Here is an 11,200-nt window from a genome sequence, read left to right as displayed (position 1 = left end):
CTCTTCCCTTTCTTATGCTCCTTTCTTTCTTCTTTGTCTCTGCGATCTCCTTCCCTCCTTTTCCTCCGGTTTCCTTCTCCGGCGCCCTCCCCGGCCTCCCCCTCCCCGCCTGGGCCTCCATCTGCGCCGGCAGCCTCCCCGCGCCGCGCGCCCCGCCCTGCCCGCTCCCAGCCTCTCCCCCTTCCCGCTCTGCTCTCGCTCGGGTGATTTATTACTTGCCCTGCTGCTTCTGACAAACTATTTGTAGGAAAATGAGATTTGGTCCGCGCTGGATGGCTCCTCTGGGAGGCGGGCGTGGGGGTCGGGTGTCGGAGCCCCCGTGCGGCCCCCCCACCGGAGCCCACGGCGCTTACGGAGCTCTTTAAGATAAATGAGCAAAATTAAGAGACTCACTGGGGGGAGAAAACACTGGATGGCAGCGAGCGACAGCGGATGGTACATGGTTTCCTCCCAGAAATTCATCCACGTGCGCCCCACTGGGGCCTCCCCCATCTGCCGCCGACCGCCGGGAACTCCGCCCCCGGAGAGAGGGGCTCCCAGCCCCGGGGCGCCTTTTCTTTCTGCCCCAGGACCCGGCGCGGCAGAGGGCAGGGCCCTTTCTAGAGAGGCACAAGCAACAGATTGCGGGTGGAGCGGCAGGTCCCTCTGGAGGTGGCCGGGAAGGGGAGGGGACAGAAGAGCGTGAGTAGGTGCGGGGCCCAGGGCAGGGGACTGGCCGCGGTGGGTGGGTGGGTGCGCACGGATGGGGATGCAGCCCCGGGCCCCCTCGGAAGCCCGGGCCACTTCAGCCGTCTCCCGAGCTCAGGGCACCTCGACGAGGTTCGCGTCCCGGTCACAGGCACCCTCAGGAGGGGACAGGAGGCAGAGGAAGCTCTAGGCAGGGGTGTACCCCCTCGCGGAGTCTGGGTGGCAGGCTGTAAGCGCCCTGAGGGCAGGCGGCGGGTCTGCTGTCTCAGGTGGGCGCACCGCGGGCCCTTGAGAGCGTTTGTGCCGGGAGCGATGGCGGGAGCGCAGGAAAGTCTTGCAAGCTCAAGGCTCTATTTCGAACTCCAATGGGATGTGGATTGGAACCAGTTTTTCAGTCTATTTTTTTTCCTTCTATTTTAAAAGGAATACATTTATTTTTCTGTCAATCATTAAGAAAATAGAGATAGGCACAAATAAGAAAATAAAAATAACCTGTTATTCTAGAGTTTGGTATTTGTCCTAATTTCCAATGTATGTATATTTTAAAAAACAGAGGGCACATTTTTCTGACCTGTTTTTTCCAGTCAACGTTATATTGTGCATACTTTCTTTATGATATTAAGTATTCTTCTAAGACTTCATTTTATTTTTAAAATATTTTATTTATTTATTTGAAAGAGAGAGAGCATGAGCAGGGGAGGGGGAGAGGGAGAAGCAGACTCCCCGCTGAGCAGGAAGCCTGACCCCAGCTAGATGGCAGGACCCCAGGATCATGACTTGAGTCTAAGGCAGATGCTTAACCAACTAAGCCACCCAGGCGCACCTTATTTTATTTTATTTTATTTTATTTTATTTTAAGAGAGAGAGAGAGCTTGAGTAAGGAGGGGCAGAGGGAGAAGGAGAGAGAGAATCTTAAGCAGGCTCCATGCCCAGCCCATATACCCACCTCCGGGTTCGATCTCACCACCCTGAGATCATGATCTGAGCCGAAATTAAGAGTAGGATGCTCAACTCACTGAGCCACCAAGGCACCCCTAAGATACAATTTTAAATGGATACTGAGTTTTACTGAATGTTTGTATGTTCTGGGTATGATTTTTTTTTTAACAAAGCACCTATTTTTGTTTATTTTGATTATTTCTAAAATTTGCTATTATAAAGATGTAACCTTATATTATCCAAATCATGCCATTTTCCAAAATCCTAATCAGTGATAAAAGCAGTGATTTCTGTTCCTTCCTGGATTACTAAGAATAAGGTGTAAAGTGTTTTTTGTTTTTTTTTTTTTAGATTTTATTCATTTATTCGACAGAGATAGAGACAGCCAGCGAGAGAGGGAACACAAGCAGGGGGAGTGGGAGAGGAAGAAGCAGGCTCATAGTGGAGGAGCCTGATGGTGGGGCTCGATCCCACAACGCCGGGATCACGCCCTGAGCCGAAGGCAGATGCTTAACTGCTGTGCCACCCAGGCGCCCCGGTGTAAAGTATTTTAAAAGTTGATACCTTCAGGGGCCTGACCTAAGAGCCCGGCCTGGATCAGCCCTTCTAGAAACTACAGATTTTCGAAGACCGCCTGCCTCTGCAGACCAAGGTGATCTGAGAAAGTTCTGGAAACAAGAGAGGTAGATAGTCTTCAGCTTCTATGAGAACCCAAAAAGATATGGTTTTTGAAGAGAAAGATTATTTGGCTTGAATGTTTATAATACATTTTCAAACAAAATGTGAGCCAAATTATAATAACTATAAGAACAGGCCAAGTTACCTCTGGTTGATGTTAAGTGTGTCATATGATCATACTAATTTCAAGGTATACTGAAGTGTACAACTTGAAAATGGTGGGGGTGCCCTAAAAATCTAGTATGAAAGGTGGCCTACTAGCATATGAGTGAAGAAGGAAGAAGAGATTTGAGGTATAAAGATGTTGGAGGAAAAAAATCAGTATTTAAGGACCCCACACAGGTAACCCAAGTGACAGGACACTTTTAAGGTGCAGGTACCCTTGAAAAATAAAGCTTTGCCCATCTGTGCGTCTGTCAGTCAGGAGGTTGGGGGGCGTCTCAGGAAGGCTTCAAGACACAACGCAATTTGATTACTTGCTGTTTGGGCTCGTGTTGCCCTCAGCTCTGTTACTGTAAACACATGAGAATGTTCACATGTTGTACTGAGATCTCTATGCATGCGACCCTTCCAATCAGTCTAGTTCTTGGGGCCTTTGAAGACACCTTACCTCTCTTGTTATAAACTTCATGTCCTGAGCGGTTGTCTGAGGCAGCTACTGAAGAAGAGAAGAGTCCATGAACTATTTTTCATATTTGGAAAATATTTGGCTTACCTACTAGAAAGTGTCTTGGGCTAATAAAATGTCAAGGGTTTTTTGTTGTTGTTGCTGCTTTCAGTTCATTTACACCAACTCGATTCAGGGATATTCATTATCTCAAACAGATTGTTCTGATTGACATTTTCTGAGGTCTTTGATTCATAAATGAAAGGGAGAACCCGTTGTTTAATAAACATGGTCTGTTTTTTCTAATCACGTAGGAGTTCGTGGCTGGATGGGTAGGAAGGAGGGTCTTCGATGGAACGAGCTTGGGAAGCAGTGTATAATGTCATCATAGTTCCCTACCGTCTGGCTGCCATTGAGGCAAACCCTGCCCAAACTAGAGGGCTCTCTTGATCCTGAACTTGACACTAGGGTGGGGATTTTCTAGGAAAATCCATCCAAATCTCTTTCTCCCTCATATCATGAAGAACAGAGGTAACATATTGAGGGTGGCGTGGGCAGAAGGCATCTGTTAATGACTGGGGAAGAGGCATGAGTATGACAAAAACAGGGATCTTGGCCAAAAAAGATGATTCATAGCTGATTCAATCTGGAGGACCCCCTCCCCCACGCACACTTCATTTTATTAGTAAGAAAAGATTCAGTGGGGGGCGTGGGGTGGAGAGAAAAGAAATTAAAACACCATGATCCCTTTAATACGGTCCAAGATTTACTCTGCATAATCCAGCCATATTTTTGATAAGAAATTCATGGCTCCTCTGTCCCCAGTAACAGAACGGTGATCTTTATGGGGCCGGTATGAGGAAGCTGGCGGGCACGGCCCCCGTCACATTAAACTGTCTCAGTGAAGAGGCAATTTGTTTGATATTAAGAGTTATAAAAATATCAGCACAGAGCGGTGATGCCGGGGATATTGCACAAGCCAATCTGAATTTTAATGTAGTGTAAGCACTAAGCACCGCATTCCCCATGCCCATGCCACACTCCCTCTCTGCAAATATTTGAAGAGAAAAAAATAGAGGTTCTGAGTGTCTTGCTCTTTTCCACTTCTGCCTCATGCAAGCGCATTCTTCACCGGATGGGTAGGAGCTGGTAGGGGTTTCTGGGGTTTTGGGAGCCCAGAGCATCCTTGGCATTGTTAGAGAGAGAATTGGAAACGTGACCACATGGACGGGCTCCCTCTCACCCCTGTTCGCGCCACTCACTCACTCACTCACTCACTCACTCACTCACTCAGGCAGCCATCCTGATGCCGCCCAGGACTCAGCCCCCTCTGCCAACTAGTGTCTCAGGATTTTCATCTTAGGTGTCCTTTAGTTTCTTAATTCCATGGAATGTCATTTCCCAAGCATCTATACCCCCCCCCAAGCCACGCTAAAATGCCCTTCTATCTTCTTACCACGCCCTGATCACACCCCATCCCTTTAGCTCCCTTAGTGACCGATAGGTGCATACTCTGACCTCTGCTCTGCATCTGTTTTCTCCTTATTTCCACGTACCATCATTCCTCTTCCTTCACCTCCCAGTCACCTCTCCCAGACTCTTCCCCCATAAATTTCTATTCACCCTTACAGATAGATCTTCCTGAAATATGCTAACCAATTAATTTCACTTCCATAGGGTGTCTACTCAGTGTCAGGCATGGGGCTGGTAGCGGAAGGAGATACAAACATGAACGAGCCCAGGGGTCTCTGCCCTCCAGGGACTCACTGTGGTTGGGGGGATTGGGGGGGGTGGGAGTGGCCGGAGGTGGGAGAAAATCACTCTGGTCGTCCTTGCTAAGGGTCAAGTGACCTAAGATCCCCAAGAGAGGTCCAAACAAAGGTAGCGAGAGCCCAAGGAAGGGTGATGTGCTTGTCTGAGGGGCAATCAGCAATATATCATGGAAGAGGTTTTTTCAACAAGGGATGCGACTGGCAGGTGGCATTTGGAGGACCGGGAGGAGAAAAGTAGCGTGGTGGGAAGGATTCGTGGGGGAATTTTTAAGACATAGTGAGTCATCCAGTTTGGCTGAAGAGGCTCAGAGAAGTTTAGGGATGCACCCAAGCTACTGGACTGTAGAGTCTGATCTCATGCCTGGGTTGTCTGATTTCCCAGTTCAGGACACTTTTCATTACACCATAGCAGGAATTCTCCACGCGTAGTCTGGGACCCCCAGGCCCCCTGAGGCCCTTGCAAGGGGTCTGTGAGCTCATTTGCCTTTGCATCTCTCATTTGTTCCTGAGTATACAGTGGGCTTTTCTATTGTACATTGGGAAGGTCTGCATACCTCAAATGTGAGCCAGCATTTTCCAAATAGCCAATGCATGATGTTACAAATCGTGCATGGGCAAAACACCCACTCAGGGTGCAAGGTAGATCAATGCACTTAAAGTAAGAGGGCATAAAAACTTCACTGATATAATTTCCATTCCACAGTGCAACTCACTTTTAAGAAGCTATCATTTGTTGGGGCACCTCTCTGGCTTGCTTGGTGGCGTGCACCACTCTTGATCTCGGGGTTGTGAATTTGAGCCCTACGTTGGGTGTAGAAATTACTTAAAAATAAAATCTTTAAAGAAAATAAAAAAGAAACTACCATTTGTTGAATTGTGAGGTGGTGTCAAAGAAAAATACCCACAATGGAAAAGGTGATTAATACACTTCTCCCTCTTCCAGCTACATAATTCGATTAAGGCCAAACTTTGTCCTCTGAACACCCACCAAAACAACACAGCACAACACTTGGAATGCAAAAGCAGGTATGGAATCCAGCTCTCTTCTCTTAAAGCCAGACATTAAGGAGATGTGCAAACATATACAATAATGACACTCAGCTCACTATGTTTAAAAAATGTAGCTATTTTCCATAAAAATACATGATCTATATTAACACAAGTGATTTTATTATTGTTACATTCAAATGAATTAATAAATACATGTTTTTAAAAATGTCTCACTTTGATTTATAATACAATAATTATTGATACTTTTAACCCACATAAAGAAATGCTCTTGGGCTGCTCAAAAATTTTTTAGAGTGTAAAAATTCCTGAGATCAAAATTCTGAGGACGTGGGACCAGAGTGTGTCTCTAAAACCTTGTTAGTTATCAGTGTGACTGAGTGTGGCTCAGGAATGACGGGCCCACTGCTTGCCTCTACCTCCCTCTGTCTCTGCCTCTCTGTCTCTGTCTTTGTCTCTGTCTCTCTGTCTCTCTTCCTCTCATGCAGCCCTCACCCCCCATTTACAACAACCTTACCCTTGAACCCCTGCCCTCCATCTGGAAGCTTCCTTCCTCTCCCTTCTACCCAGCTTCCCTTTCACAGCACCTTCAACCCGAGCCCCTCACTCCCTCACTTTCCAGATTCCAGATTCAAACGACGTACATTCCTCCAGATGGCCTCCCTTTCTCCATCCGCTCTTATCTGCCTCACCTCAAACTCCCTTTCTAATCTCCCATAATTCTTTCACGGACAAGCTCCCTGGAGCTTCTAGCGTTTACGAGGCCATGCATGCTCCTCATCTTTGCTCACCACATCTACTCAGAAAGTCTTTATTTGCCTCTACAATGAGACATGACCGCGTCTGTGCCCAGAATTGTGCTTCTCGTTTTCCAAGGCTCTCGAGGCTCTTCCAGACCCTCCCAGCCCAGCCCTGGAGCCAACCTCGTTCAAGGGAGGAGGAAGTCATGGGTGCAATGGAAGGAGCTTGGGCTTGGAGACAGCCACCTCGGGGTCGGAGCCCAGCTTTGCCACACATTAACTAACAAGCCTGCTTCGACCAGATTGCTCCACCTCTCTGAACCGTAGATCCCTCCTGTATAAAGTAAGGATAATACTACTGATTCTTATGGCAATTAAACCAGCATATGCATATATGACAGAGAGAAAATGCTCATGAAGATTCACTATTATCAGAGAGAAACATATGGCAATCAATAAATGTGAGTTTTTACAAACTCGTTAATTATTTGCCTTGACAATTGTAAGTTAAGGTAAACGATAACCTAGGTCATTAGTTCTCAGACTTTCCCGTAGGGTAGAATCACCAGGGCAGCTTATTGAATATAGGGAGGCTCCAGAAATTCCTATGTATTAGTTATGGGTGGGGTTTGCACACGCATTTTGTTAACTAGCTCTGAAGCACACTAAACACTGGCCCCGATAATTCCTGAATTTTCCTGAATCTCACAATGTCCCGTTATTTTACGAGATTTCCCAGTTCTCAAAAACCTGTCCCATTTGTACTTGAAGATATTTAATATCACACATTTTCTTTTTTTTAAAAGATTTTATTTATTTATTTGAGAGAGAGAGAGAGGGTGAATGAGAGAGAGAGCACAAGCGGAGTCGGAGGGGGGAGCAGACAGAGAGAGAAGCAGACTCCCCGCTGAGCAGGGAGCCTGACATGGGGCTCTGTCCCGGGACTCCAGGACCATGACCTGAGCCACAGGCAGCCACTTAACCAGCTGAGCCACTCAGGCGCCCCAATTTTTCACACTTTCATATGTACTATATGTATCAAGTGGCTGGCTTGCAGTGTTTTGCCAAGATGTCACTAAGCTCCCCCCAGCCCCTCCTCCTGTTCAGCAGATCAAGGAGTGCAGGGCAGCTGAGATAACTTGGGTCTGATGTAATGTTGCAGAACCTTTCTTTCTTTCCTTTTACAATGAGGGCTGCTGTGGGGATCACACAGGCTAATGTGTGTGAGACGCCATACAAATGCTACTTGTAATTATTTGCTTGTGTGAGAAGCCCAGATGCCTATCCAAAAAAATGAAAATAAAAATAAAAAGTCCCTCACACCCAAGGCTTCCCGTGTTTTGGCCCTAACTCCCCACCGCTCTGAGGACAGGGCTGGCTCAGGGTGGGCTGAGTGGACACCAGTGACCGGCTTCCTGCCACGCGCTCCCTCTCGCATCCAACCCGGACCAAACTGAGCCTCCGAACAAAGCCTGTCTGGACTCAGCGCTTTGGAAGCCGATCGTCTTGTTTTTCTTTTCTCCCTAGTTCATTCTTTGGACTTGCTTGGTGTACCTTGACCTGGACAATTCCTTATGTAATCTGGACGCTCCTTCACCTCGCCTCCTGTGGGTACAACGAGGTCACAGTGATCTGTGTGCCTGGCTCCTGGTACTGCAGAGCTCGCTGCTGGGAACTCGAGGCCGCGCTCCCCCCCCCATGGCTCCTCCCTCCTCCCATCCATCTCAGGCTCTGCCTGGGTGTCACAGTGCGCTCATGAATCTCTTTGCTTTTCTCAGCTGCTGATGCGGCTTGCCTCTTGGCTGTGCCCCCAGCGTCACTCTGCTCCGGGTGCCTCTTGAAAGGTGGCCATCATGGCTCACTCGGGGTGGCCATAGCTGAGTATCTCTTCCTCTGTGACTCCTTGACGAGCTGCTTGAATGCCTAGCTCTTTTAACTGTGCACCTACATGGCTTTTTCTCTGCGGAAGCATCTAGGCCATTAAGACGACTGGGCCGAGTGAGCCTCGTGTTGGTCTTGCTTTGTGCAGAGCCATTTCCATCTGCTGCGCGGGTCCTGTGTCCAGACGGATTCCGCATGGTGGTGCATTTTCCCTTAGGGATATAGATCCTGAAGGTTTTCACTGCAATTTGACTTCCATGAAGACCCCATCGATGTCACCGGACATGCCCGTGTATGTCCAAATCCCTGTTTTCTCAGGAAGCTTCATAGCCCTGTGTAAACCAGCCAACACAGTTAGACTTTGAGCAGTAGGGGGTATGGGGAACCCAAGGGCTCATCCCAGACACACGGTGATACCCAGAAAGCATGCTATGTGGCAAGGTCTTCTGCCCCACTCTTCACGTGAGGAACACATTTAGGCAGCTTCGGGTTGGAGTCTGCAATGGGGGTGGGTGGTAAGGAAAATGAGCTGGCCTTGCTGATGTGAAGAAATTACTTTTTCTTTCTTTTCTTGTTATTTATCTATTTCTTTGGAAGATAGCATCACAGGGTAACGTTGAAGAGAGCAGCAGGCTTTGACGTGCTCTCTAGACAGAGGTGAAGAAGATGTTGGGGGGCATAGAAGCAGGAGAAACCCCCTTGCTGAGTGGGTGGGCCAGGACCTTTTGTTCCCACAGGCGGGGTGTGGGGTCATGGCCCCTTCCCCAGCTGTCGTGAGATGCCACTCAGTGAAGGGCGGTGGTCCAGAAGCAGGAAAATGAAGAGAGAGTACATGGTATGAGAGTGAAGAGAGGGAAACAGGTTCCAGATTGGTTTTGCGGATGAAACAAATGAAGAATTAAGAAGAGCCTCCAGCCAGTCCTCAGAATTACTAGGTTAACCTTGGGCAGATAGAACACAGAGAAGAAGCCAGCATAGGGCCATCCGTTTATTCCCTCAACCCTTCATCACACATACGCCTCCAGCACTCCCTTGCCAATCCATCTGTATCAAGGAACTGGCAATGGCTATGTATGGCATTTGTCTGGGGTCAATGCAAAGCACGAAGGAAAACCTCCCGTTGCTCGCAGCACAGAGTATGTGCCTGGATCAGGAGTGGGCTGTGGGATCGGAGAACTGGGGCCTGGGAGCCCATGATGAGAAAAAACAGGCGAGATCCGAAGAAGGAGTAGATGCCAAGAAAGGAGGCAAATGAAGAGCAATGGCCATGCGGTCCTAAGGCTAATTGCACTGCTAGCAATAATCGGGAAGGTGGAAGGGGCCCTGGTTTGGAAGGAAAAGATAACAAGCTCTGCTCTAGACAAGTTTGTGGCAGGGGTGGGAAGGTCAACCAAATAGAGATCTTCCAGACAACAAGAAATATGAGATAGGAGAGGGCCAAGGGGTCAGGGTTGGCATTGCAGGTTGGTCAGCCACAGGATGGTGGGAGCAAAGCAGGGCTGGTAAGCTCACTCCTTTCTCTGCTTAAGGAATATTCAGTGAGTGCTTCCCATGTGCCAGGCGTGGAGCTGAGACCTGAGGACCCTTTCTGGGATGAATCTGGCAGGGAAGGCGCCCTGAGTGATTTGTGTGGAGGGAGAGAATAAATGTCAAGTCAGCAACTGGATCAGGGGAAAGAGTAGACATCGGACTGGGCGGTCAGCCTGGGATACAGGAGGCTGGGAGGGGAACGAACAGCACGATTGGTCGGGAAGGGCCTGAGCTGACCTGCACGGAACAGGAAATCCAAACAGCAGTGGCTCAAATCAAGCAGGGGTTTGTTAGTCTCTCACAAAGCAAGGAGCGTGGTAGATGTGGCCGCCCAGCTCTGGTGCGGGGACTCTACCAAGTCACTGGAGGCCCAGGCAACCTGCCCCTTCAGAACCACATTGGCAACTGCTGGTGTCACGTGAGCCAACGTTCAACCACAGTCCCCACACGCTCAACCCTAAACCCTGCATTTCTTCCTCTCTGGTTTAAAGCTGCTTTTCAAATACATTCCATGGAGCCCTAAGGAACCGTGAAAATAGCTCAGGGGCAGCTGAGGAGGCTACAGGGTGGGCCAAGGGGTCTGGTCCTCAGCGCGCTTGACCACATTTTAACCAAGGCATTTATTTTATGTAGGCTTTATGTGATTATGTATGTTATAAACACCCCCAGAAAAAGAATGAGTGTTTCCTGGAACTCAGGCTGCCCGAACAGTTCTTTTATAGCATGAGCAGGGGCTCATTTGCTGAGACCACTACTGTCAGATGTGTGCTCTACCCAGGCCCCAGCTGGCAGGTGTGTGTGTGTGTGTGTGTGTGTGTGTGCATGTATACACTCGATAGTAAGTGAGCTGCACACGTGCAATTGTGCACACACTCACCTGTCTGTCTCTCAGGGCCATGTGCCTTTGTTCCCTTCATGACCTGAGCCCTTCCCTCTCTAAAAGCTCTGCATCCTGTCACCCCCAAAACATCCCTTACCCATTCCCAATCTGGGGTTTTCTTTTAGATTCTTGGCCTGCAACGTGGTATCTGTTGAAAGTTCATTTAGGACCTGTGGCTGTGGGGCATGGGACGTGGGGAGGGAGAGGGAAGAGGGAGATCAGAGAACAGGCTCAGGATGCCAAGACATGCTTGCTTCCAGGGAGGAAGGGCAGGTTGGGGTGAGGGGTAAGGAGGCTTCCACGTGTAAGACTGCAGTCCCAGCTGCTCATTAGTGCTGTCACTTGGAGACCAACCTCACGTTGGTTAAAAGAGTAATTTCTGTGCCTGACACTGTTCCAGGGGCTCTCCGATAATCATTTGATCTTCACATGGGTCCTGCAAGGCAGAAAATTTGATCTCATCTAGTACACAGGGAGA

General features: G+C 48.7%; 1 long non-coding RNA gene across 2 annotated transcripts in view; it reads right to left on the bottom strand.

Annotated features, from left to right (window-relative positions):
• The window catches only part of LOC117801797, a 4,481-nt gene extending 3,935 nt beyond the window's left edge, over positions 1-546 (bottom strand). For both annotated transcript variants that reach the window (XR_004624510.1, XR_004624511.1), the window contains exon 1: positions 394-546. This is a non-coding gene — a long non-coding RNA (uncharacterized LOC117801797). The remainder of the gene's footprint in view (positions 1-393) is intronic.
• Between the last annotated feature and the right edge of the window lie 10,654 nt (positions 547-11,200).

This window comes from Ailuropoda melanoleuca, chromosome 4, assembly GCF_002007445.2.
Source record: "Ailuropoda melanoleuca isolate Jingjing chromosome 4, ASM200744v2, whole genome shotgun sequence".
Classification (NCBI taxonomy): Eukaryota; Metazoa; Chordata; class Mammalia; order Carnivora; family Ursidae; genus Ailuropoda; species Ailuropoda melanoleuca.
Note: the sequence above shows the minus strand (reverse complement) of the source record. Positions and strands in the feature narration are given on the sequence as shown.